This window comes from Diadema antillarum, unplaced genomic scaffold, assembly GCF_040938485.1.
Source record: "Diadema antillarum isolate AM-2024a unplaced genomic scaffold, OU_Dant_1.0 seq00001725_RagTag, whole genome shotgun sequence".
NCBI classification, from domain to species: Eukaryota; Metazoa; Echinodermata; class Echinoidea; order Diadematoida; family Diadematidae; genus Diadema; species Diadema antillarum.
This window is the reverse complement of record NW_027272412.1, coordinates 486,697-509,794: the sequence shown is the minus strand read 5'-3', so window position 1 is coordinate 509,794 and position 23,098 is coordinate 486,697. Positions and strand designations below refer to the sequence as shown.

At 38.0% G+C, this 23,098-nt stretch overlaps 1 pseudogene; it reads left to right on the top strand.

The window, feature by feature from the left end:
- The first annotated feature begins 1,192 nt into the window (after nt 1-1,192).
- LOC139711889 (uncharacterized) overlaps nt 1,193-23,098 on the top strand; it is a 54,463-nt pseudogene continuing 32,557 nt past the window's right edge.

Sequence of the window (23,098 nt, the reverse complement as noted above, 5' to 3'; positions counted from 1 at the left end):
CAACCGTCAAAGATTACGTCAGTAACGTACAGTGAACACAAACATGATGATACATAAAGGCGGGCAATGGGGGCAGCGACAATGCGAATATAGGAGTACAGTAGATGAACGAGAACGCACAGAAGGCGAAGGGAGCGGGAGTATATGTAAGTTACTGAATGGTAGTAGGCGAGGGAGAGAAGGAGAGAGAGATAGAGAGAGAGAGAAACAAACAGAGAGAGAGAAAGAGAGGGAGAGAGAGAACAAATGGAGGCAGGGAGGGAGAGAGATTCATAGATAACTGATCATGCTTCGGTTATACGTTAGAAATTGAGTAGATACAGATATCATTGTCATCTGACATAATAACACACGTAATTACTATGCCTCACTCACGAACATTGCACATAACACACATAATGTTAAAGTAATGTCATGGCTGTGTGATAAAAAGGTGTAAACGTGGCCATGTTGGTGTAAATTCATGATGATCCGTAATCACAATAGTGTAAAGTTGGACTTTATTGTCTATATAGAATGTAGAGACAAAAAGTCACTTTTCATTTATATGATGACTTCATATTACAGTAGCGGGAATGAAAGAGAATTGAAACGAAGAGAAAAGAAAATACAATGAGTGAGTGAGAGGAAGAGAAAGTTGCAGTAATAGAAAAATGGATTAGAATCGGTAACGGGAAAAACAGCTAGTGTGATGTGTGGAGGTACGTCAGAGTAACACGCAGTAGATCTGGCAGTGGGCAGCGGTAGAGAGGGAGAGAGGGAGGGAGAGAGCGTGTGTGTGTGTGTGTGTGTGTGTGTGTGTGTGTGTGTGTGTGTGTGAGAGAGAGAGAGAGGGAGAAAGGCGAGATCGGATGAGGGAGACAAGAGGCGTATTGAGATGAGAGCCGCATCCCTGAAGCTAGCATACAGTGGCATTGTAGGAGAAAACGGCGCCACACACTCACTTCATATCTAATGCAGACGACGGTGTGTAATGCATGCAAGCCTCTCATCGCTCTTCTGCGTGTGAGGGTTTGTGGTATCGGAGGGAGTATTAGTCGCAGCGCCTGGCTCTGTGTGAAGCTAGGTGGGCCTCGGATCTCTTAGCGCGCTAAATAATTTCCCAGCTTATATTTCCATTTGTTTTAACTGGAAAATTTGCCAGAATTATTTGTGGTCATCCGGTCCAGCTGTTGTTCACTCAAGCTCTGGATTTTTGCTTGCTTGCAGCCTTGTCCATCCTCGCACGTCGCCGATTTTATTTGCCAGGAAGCCGTGTCATTGGGTGAACTCCATTTGCTCTGCGCATCAGAGGTAAGTGAATGTGTAATGGGCTTGCGGCGCGGGGAGAACGGAAGGGTTAGCTGGGTAGGAAAGCGAAACTGCGAGTTGACGTACTTCAAAGATGGCTGCCAAAGGATGACAGGCACAAGATGTTATGATAATTGTGCTATATAGACAATATTCCTTGATAAACAGTGGCGTAGATAATAATATAAGACTGATCTAGGAAGGAGCTCAGTAGTACCGTTTTCTTATACCTGTTTGAGGATTTCTTTTTGTATCCTTTACCAACCTGCTTGGGAAATAAAACCTTTACAAATCGACATTTAAAATTGTCTCTATTGCTGAATGCATATATATATATTTAAATCACATGCTACAGTGGGTGTCAGTATATCGCCGTTAAAAAAACGGTGATGTATATTCTTTACTTCATTATTAATCAAAACGAATTGTATTTTTAAATGTTGGGAATACGTTAGCTATGATGGCTGCCAGTCTTCCAAACATTGTCATATTTCTTACTTGAAAACATCCCAATAGAATTGATAGGGGACTTCTTTATTAGCATCAAGTTGATCTCCCAAGAATCTATATCGTACGCATAAGCACACACCCACACACACACACACACACACACAATTTATAATATGTATATGTATATATATATATATATGTATATACATATATATGTATATATATATATATGTATTATATATATATATACATACTTATATATACATAGACACATATATATGAACGACGTGTATATATGAAAGTACATGCATACGTGAATGTGTATTCAGTTTTATTCATACAACACATTAATTTTTGCAAATGATGATCATTCTGACTGACATTATCTACCAAGTCATATTGCGTTTGACAGACACGTTGTCAAAATGTCAAAGTGTCAAGGTGTGAGTGTTGAACTAGTACCACTGGGAAACTATACATTTTGTTCTTCATGCTCGTGTCAGTGTTTGACGCAATGCCATAACACATCCCACATCTCCAACAGAGGATTGTATTGTTGGCAGAGGGTTACTTTCTGGTCTGACGTAGACAATGCGTGGGCAGACAATGATTTGACTATCGATCACAGCTCTTCGAGGCACTGTTGATTGTGTGGTATTTCACATTGTATGCGAACCTGACCTTACCAGAGGCGACATGTACTGAGTTACATTACAGGAAGAAAGTAAACGAAGCGGAACGGCACTATATTTTTCCCCAAATACTTTCTGGGCAAACGTTTGAAGTAAGAGAACGCATCAAAGTATGAACCGAAGGGGGTACATTCTACTTCATTCTCTCTTCGAGCTTGTAAGAACTTTGACTATTTTTTAAAATCAATTTATGCAAGGTTAGATGTAATTTGTGTGAACAATTGCACAAACAGAAAAAGAAAAATCTACCAACTGGTTTATCTCCATATTGTGTAAATGGGACTTTGGGAGAGAGACTCACAAAAGATGTGGTGGAAAACATAAAACGGCACTGTAAGAGTCAAAGAAACCAGAGTAAGAGAGAGATGGAGAGAGGTGGAGAGGAGACGAGAGATAGCAAAATTTCTGAAAGCACGTAGGATACTCGCGAAGACGTATTTTTTGTCCTTCAAATCTGGTAGGTTACGTGGACGTACGTACATGACTTCGGTGTGTCTCCAGGGCAGTTCGATCTGTTTGCTTTACTCAGGTTGCAGTACTTTTATCACTCAGAGTGTGTGGAGTGGGCAAAATCAGAACAGAAGGGAGGAAGGAAGCTAAACGTGGTTGGGGGAGCACTCTAATTTCTATTCCCCTCACGTCTCATGTCTCTAAAAGTATAGATGTACCACTTGTGTATTCATGAACGGCAGGAAAATGGCTTAGTCAGCATACTCTTGTTGATCAGGAGTATGAATTTGTGTGGATTGTGTATAGATGGGATCCAAGCTCTACAGAACCTGTAAAGCCATTGTCCACGTACTGTACTGAACCAACCGTCTTGAAATCAAACAGGGAGCAGTATCTATTTGTTAATACCTTACATATTCTTTGATTGCGATTCATCGTTACAAAGTAATACATGTATGAGCATAAAGCACTATAGGTGGAATCACCGTTCGTCTGGGCATGAGTTCTGGCAAAACTTTTTTTTGGCAAACATAGTATAGTATAGGATATCAAGGTTACTGCAATACCCTTATCACCATTACACTCCTTCTACTTGCCCTCTGCTACTCATCAGATTCAGCAGAGCATAATTTGGAGTGCATGTTTTACATACAAGTAATTCAAGTTAATTCTTAACTTACCTTGTGCTTCACATATGAAATATATATATATATAAGTGACAATAGTGACTGCTGAATTGATTGGACCCAACTAGTTATGTATTAGACTTAATGATCAGCCGTTCGATGTGAGAGTAATATGGTGCGTTCGATAGAGATGTTGATTCGATTTGCCTGTTTATCATGTATGAAAAGTGAATTCATGGCTCTGTAGTCTATTACTAATTAAAATCCTTCATTTGGCGAGGCGGCACATGATTTTGGATGCATTTTGTCACTCAATGAGCGCTTTTCTCTATATTGGCGGCATGAGCCTTTCGATCCATTATGCTTCATTTATAATCTGGTATCTTTGCTTGCTAATTGAACGGCCATAATGAAAGAGGGGGTAAAAGCTGAATCCCCCTCACAGAACATAGCTCATGAAGGTTGAAATAATTTTCAATTCAGTTGATTTGATGAAAAGAGTCAAAATTGCTGAGGGGCACGGTACAAGTTTCGAGGAAGTAAAGCTGTCACTACATAAGTCAACTAATTTTCCTATATTCATGTATAATGCGTAATGGAGTTGCCTGAGTCAAACCTTGTTTTCAATAAATTGGGGAGTATAAGAATTTTATGAAGATTGCAAATGGGATATCTGTAAAACATGTTTCGTGCAAAGTGACAAATGTAAATATTTAGACTGTAGATTTCACAAATAGATAGGGGGGGGGGGCTATGCACCATTTTTTTTTATTGATGCCGAAAGATCAGCGCACAATGGATAAAAGAATATTAGTGAACTATAGGAAACATTGCATTGCTGTGTTTTAATCTCCTAGTAAAACATAATAGGAGATCATGATTTTATGCAATAACTGTAATGTACTTCCGGCTCTCCTCGACATCATGTGTGTGACGGTGTGTGTGTTGGGGGGGGGGGGGGGGGAGGGGGATGCCGGGGTGGGGGGGGGGGGGGGGCTCAGACTCATATAGGCAGTCATGTCATTGCACTTCTTTAGCAGTCCCTGACATAGCAAATGATTGGATGCGTTCAAACAGTGCATAATGACAGTAAAGGGCCTAAATATAGATATACTTTTGAACCATCACAATGCTTCAGAGGAAGAAATACTTGAAGGATCAAGCAGAAATTAATAAAAGCTTACCTTAACAGTCATTTATAACTCCAGGTATAACACTTTGTTTGTAAGTAAAGACTCATTACAAAATTGAGTAAAGAATTAACGATCTGCAATGACATACCCACACAGGCTTTTGAGAATATCTTACAAGTTGCGTGGTTTGTTTGCTATATTTTGGACGGAACAAACTTATGGTCATTGAAAACAATCAACATTTCCTATCACATAGAATGTTATTCAAGTACAATGTACACGATATTTGTGTCTGAGCTTTGTACCAATTTTTACCTGTTAGTCTATTTGCGGTGGAAGGAAAAAGGAGACATGGTTTTCTCATGATCTGATTTTCTATCTTTAAGTGCATTCAGAAACCATTCACGCTACATGGAAAATCTCTTAACCTGTAGTATATCCCCCATCATGCTCCGTGAAAACAGCGAATGGCTCGCTTTCTTCTTCCATCTAGCTCTTCATCATGGTTTCCATGGCAACAGGCAGTAACCCAGATGGGTGCGCTATAGGGTGTCAGCGGCAACTGCCAGGCAGGCAGTCATTTCTGCTATGACAAAAGGCCCGAAGCGCTCAATGGAGCCACTAAAAAGATGAACTGCCATTGCTTGGTTGAAAGACAAAAATAAGGTGATTGCCCACAAGATTTTCCACTCTGATTTTTCTTACTCTAATTTAATATTTCTTTGCCTTGGCGACCCGTTCTTCTCGTTTAGGTAATGATATGCCATTATAATCTCTTTGCTAACATTAATTGTGAAGAAGATAGTCTTTATGGCAAAAAATTCTCAGACTAACATTTAGAAACCAAACTTTGAAAAATATCTACTTGATTTTTTTACAAGACACGAAAGCAGCACACAATCTCTCCCGGAATCTTTTAATCAAACTCTGTTATACACTTTATAGTAATTATCAATTATTAACGTATATAATGATTAACATGAGCTCCCACGTAGAGACATTGTGTTAGCATAATGCATACTATACATGTAATAATAATACTGCTGCTTCGCATCGTCTGATTTGGTGTCAGTATTGTCTCGGGGAAATCATGTGGGGGTTTTTTTTCATAAGCAACAACAACAACAACAACACTTTGTAATATCACGAACAGGGGCAGTTATGCCCGTTAATTAGGAAATGATGAAAATATCCTGCTAACTCAATAAGTGAAATTGATAGAAGCCAGAGGCTGCTTAGTCTCATAGAACATCATCCTTCAACAATGAATGTGGCTGTTCTTGTAATATAAAAGAAACTGGTCTACCAAAAAGCCCATGAATATCATGGAGCCAAGCACAATTTTTTACTGCATTCAAGCATGCCAATGTGTTAATTAATGAGTAGCAACGGAGAGAATTATTATTCGACATAAAATCATGGATGAATAGAAACATAAAGAGAGAATAGAGGGGAGAGGGATAGAAGGGGGCACAGAAAATACATGAGCATAAAAGCAACATTCAAGACTGCAGATTAACTTTGGTTTCAAGGTTATAGTTGGTGGATTATATCATATTGAAGGTGTATTGAAGGTTTCAAGATTTGTGTTTTCATTGATCTTAATATCTTCGTGCGGCCACTTCTAAAAAAGAGATTCCATTCCTTTTCGACGTTTAGACTGTTTGAGTTGGTATAGTCTGAGCCAATTTACTCACAATTCCGCCAGACTTGAACTTAGAAGAGTTTTCTAAGGTCATTGTCCTGTTTTATGAATCACAGAGGCAATCGAGGAGAAATATGGTTGATAAAGCTCACGAGTATGTTTGCATACCAAGTATGGATCAGTCACAATGTGCCATTTTCGTAACAGTACGTCGCATTCCTTTTTGGCACGACTCTTGTTAGACGTGTCAACCATAGCAATTAGAGGGTGAGAAAGAAAAGGTTACATGTCATGCTGTTGATATTCACCTCCGTTTTAAGGAATGACCTGCACGAGAGACTTCCAGTGTTTGTTTATGTTTGTTTCTTTCGTTTCGTGTAGATTTCATTTACCACTTGGTGTAAGAATATTCCAATTCGAGTCACAAAATATGAATAAGCTTTGACTCTGGGTACTCAGGAGAACAGGGGAATCTGTGTTCTTGAAACGTACTCAAGTACTGAAAAACATGATTTTTATTTCAGTTGAATATTATTTGAACATAACAGCTTTAAACTATATCTGAAGGATTTTCACTTTAGTCATCGGTTGACATGCTTAACGTCGTTGTGATACCGGAAAATAAATGTATAAGAACTTTCAGACATTTAAGCATGTACTTTATTCTGTGTGAAAAAAAAAAAAACATGAGAAGGGAGAAACAAACAGTCAAACAAAAATCAAAGCGTTACATAAATTTAGATATTTGGGGAAGTATGTGAGTGCCGTAACTTGACGTCATTGAAAATGCAAACGTAGATGATATGCATAATTGGCATTTCATCGGATTTCATAAATGGAAATTACAGATTCACAGGCTCAGAAGCCTACTTCCCTGCGGCTTAAATACTTACTGAGATTTACTTTATAATGTCAAAGGTCATGTGTGTGTTATCTTTGGTAATAAATCTCTGACGACATTGATACTATGAATATATATTCATTGTGATCGTAAATGTTCCGATCTTTGCATATATGCATGCTTATCTATTTGTGTTGGGGTATTTTATGTCTTTTATGTGTGTGGAATACGTTCAGTGATGTATATAGCGAATTCTGTTTTCTAATGGCTCTGCGTCTGTGTGAATCGGGAGTATGTTACGAGTGGGAACCAATGGAGTGCTCACACCTTTCACGAACACGAGTGACGTAACAATCCTCTATAATCATCAACCCACGATATTCTTAGCCACATCAATTAAAAGGCAGGCCGCCTCGCCTGCCGCTGATTGTTCAATTAAGCAGACGCTTTCCCATTGGCTGCTTTGTGAGAGTCAGGGTTTGCCTGGCTTGATATTTACACCATTCTTGACTCAGTTCTAATTTGGAATTTAAGAATTATACTTCTCTCAAGTTTATAATTAAAGTGCAATGTACAAGAATTACAGACAGACGTGTAACTGGTATATCATAGCAAATGAACCTTCCCTTTCCGTGGTTTTCCTATGTGTAGGCGTAAAACAAGCGCAAAACAAGTTTCGTCTGTCTGATAGCAAATCGGTACGACTGTCCATTGTGTTATAGACAAACATTTCGCGCGCAAAAGTACATCTGGCCTTTTGTCAGTCAGTTAATGGTAGGAAGCTGTTGGTGCTTTATATTGATGCGTGCGCCAGGCGATCTTTTACCCCTGCAAATGACATATGCCCTTCTTCTTCTGCTACAAGTCAATCGATTGGGAATCTAGTATGCACGAACATGTCCGTCAATTGAGCTTCCGAACTCAGTTCTTCCGATCAAGCATGCACATAATTTTTTTTCTCAGTATGAGATTACATTAATACATTCCCAGGTCAGGAGGATGAAAATAAATTAGATCGCATGATGGCTGTATCAAATGTTTGGGGTTTGCGCCGGTCTTTATTATTATAGTCACAGGCTCACAGCCATGAATATTCCAATCAGATCATCATATATATCCTGTTGGTACCATGCAGTGGCGTATCTAGGGAAAACGGCGCCCGGGGCAAGCGCGAAAATTGCGCCCCTAATTTCTGAAAAAGTGTTCAAACCCAACCCCATCCCGGTAGGGACTTTAAACAAAGTCCACATGATATGCTTTTTCAAGCACTTTAAAGGGGTCCTTTTGAGGGTGATTTAAATGTAGTGAATTTTGATAAATTTTGGCGAGCGAGCGCAGCGAGCGAGCCGAAAATATTGGTATTTCAGCTTACAAAACATGGAATTCTTGTCATTTTTTGCTAATCAAATCTTACAATTGCAATCAAGATATAGTGACGGCTTTATAGATAACGATTTATACCAACAAACAGGAATTTCAAAAGTACTCTAAATTAGTACGCGCGAGTTAGCCGAAATTTGTATATTTCCACGTCATCATCACGTTTTGTTCTTATCTCTTTTTTCTTTTCTTTTTTTCTTTTTGGATATAAATTTTGGCGAGCGAGCGCAGCGAGCGAGCCGAAAATTTTGGTATTTCAGCTTACAAAACATGGAATTCTTGTCATTTTTGCTTATTAAATCTTACAATTCTAATCAAGATATAGTGACGACCTTATAGATAACGATTTATACCAACAAACTGAGGACTTATAATACTAGTACTCTAAATTAGTACGAGGCGAGTGAGCCGAAATTTGCATATTTCCGCGTCATCATTACGTTTTGTTCTTATCTTTTTTGATTTGTTTTTTTTGCGTCCCCCCCCCCCCCATTTTGTTCGAAACTGTTGGCGTCCTCTCTTGATCCAATCGGCGATCGCTTCAGAACGAATGAAATTGCAGCCGCTGCTCCGTGTAATATTTTTCCTGCTTAATATAAAATGACATGTGTGAACACAATAGATATTGTCATTTTGTGCGCGTCATCGTCACATCTTCTTCTTTTCTTCTTTTTTTTTTTGATAAATTTTGGCGAGCGAGCGCAGCGAGCGAGCCGAAATTTTTTGTATTTCAGCTTACAAAACATGGAATTCTTGTCATTTTTTACTTACACTGTATTTAATCTTACAATCCTAATCAAGATAATAGTGACGGCCTTATAGATAACGATTTATACCAAGAAACTGTGGATTTGAAAAAAATACTCTAAATTGTACGAGCGAGTGAGCCGAAATTTGCATATTTCCTCGTCATCATTACCTTTTGTTCTTATCTTGCTTGATTTTTTTGCGCCCCCTCCCCCCCCCCCCCATATGTTCGAAACCGTTGGCGCATTCTTTTGATCCAATTGGCGATCGCTTCAGAACGAAAGAAATTGCAGCCGCTGCTCCGTGAAACATTTTGCTTGCTAAATATGAAATGACATGTGTGAACACAATAGACATTGTCATTTTGTCCGCGTCATCATCACGTTTTGTTCTAACCTTCTTTATTTATATAAATTTTGGCGAGCGAACGCAGCGAGCGAGCCGAAAATTTTTGTATTTCTCATGTTTTGTTTTTATCTTGTTTGATTTGGTTTTCTGCCCCCCCCCCCCCTCCGGGCGAGTTTTTTTTCTTCTTCTTTTTCTTCTTCTCTTCTTTTTTCTTTTTTCTTCTTCTTCGTTTTTTTCTTTTTCTTCTTCTTTTTTTTCGCTTTTTTTTCGTTTTTTGCGCCCCCAAGGAGTGGCGCCCGGGGCACGTGCCCCCCTTGCCCCCCCCCTAGATACGCCACTGGTTCCATGTAAATTGGTAAGCCTCATATTACTTTCAGTTTGACATTCTATCTACGGTGTGAAAAAAAAGAGAATATTCTGAAGAACTAACCATAAAAATAATCTTTAAAAGTCGTTCTCAAAATGCAAGGTGTACAGTTGGAAATAAAAGACCACACTGACACATCCGTTCAAGCTTCATCGACCAGCACTGTTTGGCAAATACAAATAGTTTGTCACATATATTTGTGACAGTATTCTCACATGTTTTCATCCATCAGATGCACATTTTTATTGGCGATGCCGATAGCAAACAACCATACAAGACGATGACAGCAATACTAAAGGTGCGCAGGGATAATGGTTTGTTTGTTTGCTGGTTTCATTTCATCTGAGAAGATGGCTGGGTAGCCCATAATTCAGCTGCAGCAGCTGGTCTTCCATTTGGATATCTTCCAGTTGGATATAAGACGGGACCACTTTTAAACGTCTCTTTGCGATGAATAGATGAAGCGAGATCTTTTACGTGCATGAGTTGTGACTCTCTCACATACGGGACCTCCATTTAATGTCCTGTCCGAGGGACAGAGTGTTTTGCCTCTTACTAGAGGGGACGGTATGATTACACACAACATTGCTCAGTGGGACTCGGGAATCGAACCGGTGTCCTTTGGATCGTGAGGCAGACGCGCTGCCGACTGGGCTAACTCACCGTTGCTGGTTGGATGAACACTACAAGTCTGAAATTTAATCCGTTTCTTGCGTGTAGTTATAGTGTATCTATACATAAGGTAGCTCTGTCGGTGAAAATGAAGGTGCGAGGGTTCAGATCACGATATGAAGATACTATCGCATTAATAACTCTTGAGCTGGCATAGATTATTTGAGCGTCGACGTCTATTGCAAAAACGGACGCCATGCTATTTTTTCTCTAAATCAAAACAAGAAATTAAAAAATATATATATTGTCGACACAAACCGATCTTGCGCTCTTACAAAGTTCTCTGAATTTTCAGCAAAAATAAGCTACTGGTGACGAGTAGACTTTGTTAACTTTCTGTGTGTCCCATTGATTTCTTTTTCATACTCATGTGTGTGAAATTTGTACATATTTGACTCATTGGCGCCAAAAGGGTTAATACATGCAGCGGCCTTGATGAGAGAAGTGTGCCGGATGCCGCAACAGCTGCAGAGATTAACGCCACAGAAATTCAGTTGACGCCATCGAAAATTGGAGGAAAAAATGCAACGTTTTACAACGGAAAATGTCCTTGTATGCAGGAGGACAATATTGTAAAGGCGAAAAGAGATCACAAGAAAATGAAGAATGAACGACGTGCAAAAAGCATCCTTTTGGACTCACGTATTGCTGTTCCACTTCTCGTAACAGTACTGTTTTTGTTTAATGTCATGCTAACGATAATAGAATAATAATGTCCGATTGTTTTAGATTTACACAACAACGTACATTTCGGTAGCTGGTATACGTGACAAGAATGATCTTATGGTTTAGTAGTTCAGGAAACGGTATGATTGCTTAAAGTAAGCCAGACATCAGTTTAAACATTGTTTTATTGCAAAACACAGAACCTGACATCTACCAAATTATCTGCAAAAGCTGAAGGCGGTGAACCTTGATTTATAACTTAATAAATTCAGCGAATGGTCAAAAATAAAAGGAACCGTTCACAATCAGTTGAAATCAAAACCATGGTTTAAAATTCATTATAATTGCAAAGCTGCTTGAATTTAGAATGAAGAAGTTACATGAAAAGCCAAATACTTTATGAACTCAAGGGGGAAAAAAGTCTATGACGACTGCTTCGGAAGCCGTCTACTCTGGTATCGACTTATGGGTAGGAAAAAATCGATATTTCATCAAGGATTTCTTCAGTCGGGGACAGAAGGGGTGCAGAGGCACACCGCGGCATTGTGTTAAGGGTACAGAAAATCAGAGCAGTAATTTTGGCTTGAGATTACAAGGAATTATCTCATGTAAAACAGTGAAAATTACGACTAGTATACAGCGCATTGTTGAAGAGCGTAATGTAAGCAAAAAGTGCATCTAGAGAGAGACGTCATAAAAAGAAAAGACGCAGTGTGGTAAAGGAAAAAAGGAGCAAGTAAAGAAAAAGAGGAGAAAATAAAGATCCAGATAATTTCAGAGACGAGAGATGCTCTCGCGCAAACATACACAAACAATAAAAATAATAACGAAAAATATATATCGTAAAAATAGTAATATAGAAATAGCAAAAGTAATAATAACAATAAAAAATGATACTAATAATGATGATAGATAGATAAAATAAAATGAAATAAATAATAATAATGAATAATGATTAAGTCCTAAGCCTAGTGTAAAGTTCGCGGAATTAAAGTTCACTGATCATTATTTTTTTTTTTTTTTTGGGGGGGGGGATTATTTTTTTGGCTCCTGCGGTATTTATACGACTGTTTTTACACTTGATATCTATTTACTACACACCGACGCAGAACTTTCATATTTTGATTATATATATATATATTTTAGTATATATATAAAACTATCAGGGATCTGATAACAGAAAAACAAAACAAAACAAAACAAAAACATGAATGACTCATGGAAAAAAGTAAAACAGAAAAAAAAAATCTTTAAGGGTTTATAACATGATTAGTTTTCATTCTAACCTACATTATTACTACCTTTAAAAAGCCAATAGCGGTTTGCAGAGAAATGGGTTCATCGAAATTGCTAATAAAAGCGCGCATGCAAACACATAAATTACATACATGTAATCAACATTTATATTCATGTTATATTGAGAAAAAGAAAGAAGGAGAGAGAGAGAGAGAGAGAGAGAGAGAGAGATGAAATGTACGTGCTTGTGATAACGGCCATAAAATATATGATTATAAAAACATTTTCTTCTTTTTTTTTTGTCTCATCTTCTCTTCCCATTCGCACCATCAGCATAATTGCTATTTGATGCAATCGTCAGAATATCGGTCTATAATCGTAAAAAGCACATACTCCCGGCTTCGAGAAAACATGGTCTGACCAGTTCAAGTTCAAGTTTAATTTTTCTCAATCTCCATTATAGTCAATAGCACATAGGATGATATGAATAAAAGGAAAGATATGTCAAAATACGTAATCAAATAGCAGAGTTACATTGTACTTTAAATGAAAATTAAAGGAGTGACACATTTTTTTTTTTTTAGTGCTTTATAATTTCGGGGATGGAGATGGAAGACTCACTAAAAAAAAACAGAACTATACATTGTAGATTGTGGGTTTCACCAGTTAGAGAATGTACATACACACAAACACACACACACACACACACACACAATTGCTTGGTCACCTAATACAGCACATTTTACTTTATTAATTTATCAAACTAAACATACATATTCATAAATACATCATATTGTTTACCTTGTTAATGAAACTACATGTTTAACTATATAGTATAAGTCCAGCAGAGCTAAGACTAATAAACAAGATACTTAGTAATACAAGACAGGTACCTTAGCTGAGACCATGGACCTAATACACATGGACTATTCACGGCAGTCTTTCTTTGATGTAATGATCGTCACGGACATCAGCACATGATTACGTGCATCTTAATGAGTACATTCAGGTGTCTTGACAATAACGATTGTGTAATCATGTATCGTCACTAACGAAAGAATCGTTTCCCTCATTTCAGTTTTGTTTCGCTGATGTGCCTTTTTCAGACGGAAATGTCTTTGAATAAATACAGATGATGAGGAGCAGCAAACCTGAGATCATTACAAATTTTGTGTCAAAAGATGGGTAATTGCTGATTCGCACATTTTCGCACACGCATAAGACCTTGCCTAATGGCAAGATATATCTGTTCTCTACCACTACCGTCCCTTTTTGCTCTGGAATATGCTGGAGAAAAGTGAAATATTGAGATCACAAATGACAATCATTCTGCCAAAATGTTAGCTTTCTTTTAAAAACTGCCTGCTTCTCCCAAGCGAAATTGTTTGAGGTAAGATTTCCTAACATACATCACAACTGCACATTCACTTTACTTGATTTTTGTGAGTTATTTTCTTCTGCGCATATAGTTTTAGATTTCTCAAATCTCCGTCTTGAATTAAGGGGTAATTTGTCAAAGGTCAAGGGTCAAAGATCAAGGTCAATTGGGTCCTCAAAATTTCACTATATCCCTCATATTTTTTGCAATGCTTGTAGGATTTTTCTTGAAACTTATATATACATGTATTACCTAATGGAGATTCTCTGGGAAATGTCCTGCCAAAAGGTCAAAGCTCTGATAAAGTGCTATATTTCACTTTTTCTTCCATATCTTGAATGTGAATCATCAAGGTATCATGAAACTTAGTACATATTTGTGCATGTTCTACCTGACAGTGATACCCTTGTTGATTATCGAAAAAAATTGAAGCCCTCACCTCTCAAGTGTTTCTGTTTCCTCTGATAAGCAGGAAAGGACATTGAATAAAGTGACATGGTATAGTCATCACCGTCATTGCATTTACTGTATGGGGTGCATGAAAGTTAGATTTAATGTACACATGTATAACCTCTGACATTCTTACCTTTTACATTTTTACCTGTGTATTTTTTTTTATTGTAGCCTCTGACATCTAATTCTTTAAACAAAATCAGTTAACATGATTATTTTTTGGAAAAAGCTTCAAGATCATATAGGTCATAATTATCTATACAGGTATTAGCTGGTATGTGGTTGAATATAGCATTCTTTGGACCACCAGGGAGTTACTTTATCCCAAGAGAAAACAATCACAACCAGGGAGAATATGATATTTAAGATCCTCGTAAACAGTATCATGTGACGATCTGTTGACAAATCACATCCTAGTAATTGTAAAGGCCATCTAATATAATCTTTTATGGCTATGAACATATCATTTCTGCTTTGATTTATTGTTGAAATCGACTGATTTTAAGTCAGAGACTAAGATTATTTGACTTAAAGTATAACATCTCCTATATTGTTCACATTACAATCTTTGCATAAGTTATTGCCTTATCAAAATGTTATTGTGTATAAATTTCCTAGCCTATGAATCCATGCCATAGCAGCTCATAGTATACTGAGGGAACTTTTTTTTTTTCAGAAACAGACTTTGTTTCTAACTCAAGCTTGTAAGTTCTTAATGCGTGCAGATACCTTTAATCCCCATAATCCACATAATTTACACAAGTTTATGATCAGTTTGATATAAAAAGCCCCTTATTCGCTTGGGTGCCTACAAAACACAATGAAAATCAGAATTCACACTTTCACTATGGTAGTGTTTTTTGTAACGATTTCTATCCATGACCTCAGTTGTGTACTGTTTGCAAGGGAAAAACAATCCTTTTGTAAGCAATATTGTTTCGATTTGCATCTGTGTCACTATCGATTGCTAGTTTTCCCACCCTGCAAAGCATTTATGCAATGAGGGAAATTGATAAATTGTTTCAAAGATCAATATGTTTCGAAAAGTTCACGTTTTGTATACTTATTAACGTAATTATTGCATGAGATATCTAAGTTAATCAAGTAATATGGAAACAACTTAAGCAACTGAAAAGTGTTGTTGTGAGAATATTGTCTTATTCTATTAGCTTTTTGGATATTAAGTTCAAAGCGATTTCAGACATTTTCACATAATTTGCTTTTTGTTTGTTCTGATTATCTATGTGTAGATTTTTATATGCATAGGTATGCAATTAACAGGTTGTTTTCACAGAGACAGTTTGTCTCTTTAGATGAATCGTTTGGTTTTGACCCAAGGAACATCCATCCCAGGTTCAAACCTTGTACTACAAGATCCAGTGCTTAATAGATTAGAAATTCTTTCAAAAATGCAGATTTTTGCACAATAACCTGAATAATTATGCAAATTTAATGTTTATTTACATAGGTATGAAATCAATTTTTGCAGGAATGTTTCCACTTACTCTATAGAATACTTCTACCAAATTAGGTATTTCTGCTGGATGCACATATATTTTTAGACAATTTTTATATGTATTTCTGCATAAATTATGCAAATTAAGGCTTATTTGCATAGATTCAGATTGTCTCTTTAGATGAAAATTTTTCATTTGCCCTAGGGAGCATCTGTGCCAAGTAGGACATTTGTACTAAAAAATGCAGCATTTACCCCCTTAGCAAGTCTACTAATAAGGAGAAAAGTTATAAAACCGGCTTTCCATGAGGGTAAAATTTCAAACAATTTCACAAAATACAGCTCAGATTTACACTTTTGCACATATTTTCGAACGGAATTGATGACTTTTGTTTTATATGCTTTATCATTAGGTGAAATTTCATTGCATTTGACTTATAAACGAGCAGCATATACCCGATATTATATTAGCGTTAAAAATGAATCTTCAGATTGCTCAGAAAGATGGCGGCTTCAAGCATCGAACATCAAAGGCACAAACGCACCTGTGGAATTCTTTTGTCCATCCATAGAAAACTGACAGCTGATTGAATAATTATAGTCAGTTGTAACTTCATCTCTCGAACCTCCTTGCTGAGACCATGGACCTACTAACGAATGGACTTCCAACGAAACCTACCACTTTGAAGTACGAGATCCGCCGCCACCTGACTATGCGCATCTCAATGAGTACATACAGGTGTCTCAAAAATGATGATTGCATAATCTTGCATCGTCACTGACAAAAGAATTGTTTCCCTCTTTCCGGTCTTATTTGGCTGATGCACCTATTCAGACTAAAACGTCTTTGAATAATGTTTAACGCCAATGATGAGAAGCACCAAACATCAGAACATGACTGATCTCGTTTCATTGGATTAGAAATTACCGATTCGCTCGCTAGCGCTCACACATATGACCTTGCCAAACAAAAAGATAGACATATCCTCTTCCCTTACTATCTGTTTTTACTCTGGAAAAATGTGCGGAAAAGATGGAAAATGAGATAACAAATCATGATCATTTAGCTAAAAATTTAGCTATCTCTTCGAAAGTACCTGCATTCCGCTAATGAAAATGTATGAGCGGTGATATACCAATACATACCACAACTGCACATGCATTTCCCTTGATTTAAGACAGTTGCTATCTTCAGCGCATTTAGTTTATAGATTTTTCAAAGCTGCGTTGTGTTTTGCCCCAGCTTGTCGGCGGCGGAGTTCATAAGATCAAAGCAGGGAGGAATGCTCAACATGCTTCTGTGACACTTTTGACTTTTGACATTAATTAAGGAAATGATGAATGTCCATGTGTAGTAGGTCTATGCTGAGACACACCTAATATACAAATAATACAAAATACACTATGCAACACAAATACACCATAAGATTATAAGATTATGACCAGCAGTCTGAATCGGGGGGGGGCGGGGGGTCTGTCTATCCACGGTTTACCAGAATAAAACAAACGAAATAAAATCTTGACACCCTGTGTGTTCCGCACCGGTGTGAAAATGTTCGTAGTAGTGGCGATACGCCGTAAATCATCAACTTTACATCAATATTCGTGAAATATTCATGACGCCATCTCTGCCGTGTCATAAATCATGCATGTGCTCTCCCCAGTTGTGAAAATTAGATTGCTTCTTTGGAAATCATAGATTTAGATGGCCTCTCCTCACACCTTAATGACCTTTTCTCTCTTCCCCTATATGCCACATTGCACAACTACTAGTTTATGTCGTACACGTTTCCATTTTCACTTTGCACGTTTTATATTCATACCTTATTTTCTCTCTGGTTTTACCTGGCTAACCTATAATTTGATTTTCGTTAGTTGCTTCTTGATGAAAATGGAAGACTGTGTCAAACTGACACTCGTCTGGAGAATAATTCGAATTTAGTTCGGAAGCATCAACATGACCCATTCTTCTTCGCTGATGGATACTATGAAAAGTGTACAGTTATTGATTGGTAGCCTCAATGGGCAAAAGCTTTATACCATTCCGGTTTTTGAGTCACGTCACTAATTTAACGATTAACGGGAGGCAGCAGTTGTACGATCAATCAAAAATGATTTTAAATCCAATAATACGATGGTCTCCATGATAGAGGTTATAAAGATGTTATGTAATGCAAACCGACTTCTAAAACATCCGTCCATCTTATTTAGAATGCTGAGTGGGCTATTAGATAATATGATCCACAAAACAGATATTTGATTACAGCAGCTTACAATTGTAAAAGGAATTAAGGTAACGTGTGGGAGCAGTGATAATAAAACATGGGTAGAACTGATGTTGAGCGTCCTTGGCATAGAGCACGTTCGTATCGCTAATGCATGGAACAAATATGTGGAATTTATACCGGTGGATTTCCGAAAATAATTCAAAATCATCAATGCTGCTAGAGACACAGTATTTCCAATCAAAATCATGCTTGGAAATTCGAACGAGCACACGTAAAAAAAATAAAAAATAAAAAATTGGAGAGAGGAAACATCGAGCGGACTCGCTGGCACGAAGTAATAAAACGTACACGCTGGAGGTACATAGACACTGGCGCGTTGGCATGACAACTAAACGTTCCAGGAAATTGCAATGTCAGATAACCAAGCTAATGAATCTATATTATTACGGGAGTCGAACGCATCCCAATTTCTAGCTGCCTTCATGTGTTCCCCAACTGTGTGTGCACTATCCTTTCACCCATTAAAATATGAACAACAGTTTCAGTATTATAAAAGACTTCCAGAGTCGAGTGAGATTTCATTGAATGAAGTGCATTATTCTTTCTCGTTGTACTTTTTGTTATTTGTTTTGTTTTGTTTTTGCTTGTTTTTGTGTTGTTGGTTTGTTTGTGTTTTTTTTTTTTGGGGGGGGGGACATTGTGAATATAACATTACATAACACTTCGATACCATGTTGAAATTTTTACCCATTACTTCAAATAGAGTTTCTAAGAATCTCAAAGCATCTTTTGTTCATTTTCTTTTTTGTCAAAGGGCAAGGTATGAGAAAAGACACCTGTGAATTCACTTTGCTTTGAATTCATTTTGAGCTCTAAATCATAGCCCAAGACTCACCACGTATGTTACTTGCTTTGCTTATCTGAGTAAAAATTAGATTGTATTTTTTTTATATCAAACGGCCGGGTAGAACTGCGTGTAGCCATCCACAGGCTAGTAGTAATGCTGGAGCATCACTATCATGCGATCCGCTATAAGGCACGCCAAGCGATTGACCATTAGTGGCTGTTGTAGATTTTTCTGTATGTCTGTCACAATCTATGTCATCTTTGATGTTTGATATCGTGGTCTTAATCGCGGAGTAGTCGTGATAATCTTTACAGATGTTGAATTCAGTCGTAGCAATGGCATTGATCGAAGATAAGTTTTGAACCGTCGAAAACTTGTCTACGATCATGCGATTGCCACGACTGACCGCAAGATCTGATAAAATCTAAAAACATCACCACGACTACTCCACGATTAAGGCCACGATTTAAATCATGGCTAAAATCGATTATGACAGACATAAACAAAAATCCCACGATTAGCTACGAATGGTCAATCGTGGCCTGCGTAGCGGATCACACGACAGTGGGAACCCAGCGTAAAATGCATCTTTATCGTGACCAGTTCGTGGAGGGCAAACATCAGCGATGCGGGTGGCGCTATTACAGTAGAAGAGTTCGATATTGCAGTTTCTCGAGAGTACCCTTCGGTCCGTATGATAATGAATGCTTTTAATTGACATTGACCGTTTCACTCACTTCTTAATTGATGGCAGAGCTTCTCAAACAGGTCGGGTGGAGAGGGGGAAAAAAGTAAGTGGATACAGAGGTTGTGTTTGATGAACTCCCCAGGAGAGACCCATCGTCTGTGAAAGCGTGGCTGGTAATATGGGGGCGCCCGTCAAGGGAACGATTATTGTCTCGGGGAGTTTGAATCACACTGTTTGCATTCCGTTTTGCGGGAGACTCTCAACTGTCTCTGTCCCTCTTTTAATGATTGAAGACAAATCACGGAAAACATTTTGAGTGGGAGGCTGTAGGTAAGGTTAATACGAGAGAGAGAGGAGAGAGAGAGAGAGAGAGAGAGAGAGAGAGAGAGAGAGAACCGGAGGGAGAATGTGCGGGTTTTGTTGTTGCTGTTGTTTGCTGTGTGCGTCTGTGTGTGTGTGTGTGTGTGTGTGCGCGTGTCTTATGTATAAAATAAAGCGCAGCCAGCGAAAGTGTATTGCAGAGCGAACCACTAAAATGTTATATGTAACGACATGATGCGTTTCAGCGCCTCTATTCCCACCCTCTATAGAAATAGTTCATTCAAGGCTGCTAGACTGAAAATGCTTTTATTTGAATTTTTTTTAACTTTTGCTCTATTCTCTATATTTCATAGAGTATTCGTTATAATAAATCTATGAGTTACACTATGTCTGGTCTTCCATGTAAAAGATTGTGGTTGTTGTTGATTCTTACATGTCTAGTTTTATCTTTATTTACGCCCACAAATATAATACCGGTACTTGATGTTCTCTCTCTCCCCTTGGAAAACTGGGTGCAAAGATTGAAATCTCTTATGTTCAATAGAAAACACTGAGAATCTCCACAAGACGAACTCTAAGCTCTTTTTACTACATACTAGTTTTACGCTGGGCTAGGTCGGTGGGATTCCTGAAGGGGTTTTTCCGAGACTTGCGTTTTTGCTGGGTTCGCAGTTGCCGATGTAATTATTATACAGCTGATAATTGATAAACGTCCTGCCGTTATAGCGCCCTTTATATCTGGGTTAGGTATTAATGTAAATAGAAGCGATATTCGAGCGGAAATCTACTCGAAACCGTTTGAATATAATTATGGATAAATATTGGAGCGAAGCTTTAGGAAGCCTCAAGCACAGCAAAGGTAAGCAGGAAGACGACTCTTTGCTGTGATATGACCGTCTGAAGGATTAGACAGAAAGGATCTTCAGACTGTTCTGCAGACAGTCAAAGACAATTCAGTCATGACGTAGATGTGACTGAGGTTAGAGTCGATAGTTAATACAAATTATATTAAATTTTGTCGATCGGAAGTTCATCGGAAGTTTGTTTGAAATAAATCATGATCCCTATGAGCAGATATACTATATAGATTTTTTTTAACTTTCTTTATTGTATATCTACATCTTTACCATGTTGACAGCTGCTGGGTAATATTACTACGAGTTACCCATTGTAGTTCTGTTACATGTCACTTTTGACTGGAATAGGGTGATAAATTTGGCAGACGCTCTCGGGTGAGAGAATCATACACTCGAGTCTTTTTCTCCCTATGGTTGCTCTCCTTTGGCCCCAATAAAAGCGGTAAAAGGAACTCCACGGTAGATCGAGGTGTTCGTAATGAACTTCATGATACTTTATATCATAATACATCTACGTATTATGCCATATCAAAATGAACAAAAAACAGCACCATCAAAAAAATACGAAACACGGTTACATGCTCGGATATGTCGTTTTCACCCAGAATATACCGCCATAAAAAGCATCCAATGAAAAAGAAGAAAAAAAATGATTCCGATCGTCACAACGAGGAAGTATTTGCGTATGAGCTCCCGCTTGGATTATTACTGTTCTTAGCGATGATTAAGAAATATGTTTCATATACTCTCTGTCACGCTTTAAACATTTAACATCATTCACAAGAGATGAAACGCTTCACGTCTTCATTCCGGATGTTAAAAAAAAAAAGAACAACAACAACAACCAATCTTCCTCAATAAAACTACATGTCATGTAAGGGCACAGCAGAGTGCAGTGGTTAGAAATATTCCCCATGGATGATGTAAACACATTCATTGTTCATATCGGTGTCTCTCCGCCATATTGCGGGTAAAGACGTGCCGGTCGGTAAGTGACGTGTCAGACGTCTATTCCCTATAGAAGGCCTTCTCGTGGGTAGAGAACATTTCAAATGATTAATGTCTGTATTCCTATTAAATTGATACACCCTTCAATTCATATTCCGGCCAGGCTCAATTCAGAGTGTAAACTCGTGGAGGACGGCGTAATTACGTGTTCCAAGCAAGTGGAAATTGGATTATAACTTTTTCATCCTTTCAGATGAATAGGTCGGGGGGGGGGGGGGGGGGAGCAAAAGACCAATGCCCGCTATAGCTTGAAATCACTAGTCGTATTATCTTTTGTTTATTTAATTAAATTCAAACATTGGACACTTCCTGAAATTCCTGAACAGAAGACAAAAGTTGAAGGTATGTATAGATATGATATATTAATTTACTGTGTGCGTTTGTTGGTGCGTGCGTGCAGATGCCAAAGTATTATGACTCATCGAATTTGATTTTAGTCATATCAACAATATTTGACTTACAATGGCATACAAACAATGAAGAAAATCAAGGGATGTGATGAAAACAACGACTTGTCTCTGAATTCCTTATATTATTGCATCGGCAGTCAGGAAATGAACGTTGCTGACTCTTACAATGCAGACAAAGACCCAAAGCACTGGGCAAGTACTCGTTGTCAGTAAATATCGTTACGTCTTCTAACCAGAAACTTTAGTCAGATATATCATTTACACAGACAATTAGACAACATGAAAACTAGGGGGAAAAAACCTTTTATTTGGAAAAGCAACTCAGTATCGAGAAAAGGATATCAGTAAATCAATACTGTGGCATTGCTGATGCGATGATAGGAACGTTCTGTAGAAAGCAACCCTACAATGACAGTATTCCATCTTTCATTTTACAGACGCCGGTCGCTCTTTTTTTTTTTAATTTGGAAAATGGTTAGCTGACTATCACGTGTAAAGCTCCTGTAAGGCAGTGACCACTCGAGTCAAGGACCCTTGGTTGTATGTGTTCCTCGAAGCCATTTCAAAGACAAAATGTCAGCTGTATTACCTTCTCTGCTTATTCAGACCACCAGAAAGCCAACAAACCCTCTGTTTGGCACAAAGGAGTTGAAGACCAAACATTGAAATATTCTATTCCTTTTGTTCCGTTTGGCTGCTTCAAAGATCAAAAGCACGGCGTATGAGAGAATGGTCGTTTTCCAGCTTTTGTGTAGAATCCTTGATTAACGGATGAAACATCCAGCAGAAAGAAGAAATATTGCATGGTCTTTGTGCTGTTATTATCACGTGGGTGGTTGAGTAGTTGTGTGGTATGGTGAGAGATACCTTGCTCGCCCCCTCAATCATCGAAATTCTTCAAAAAAAAAT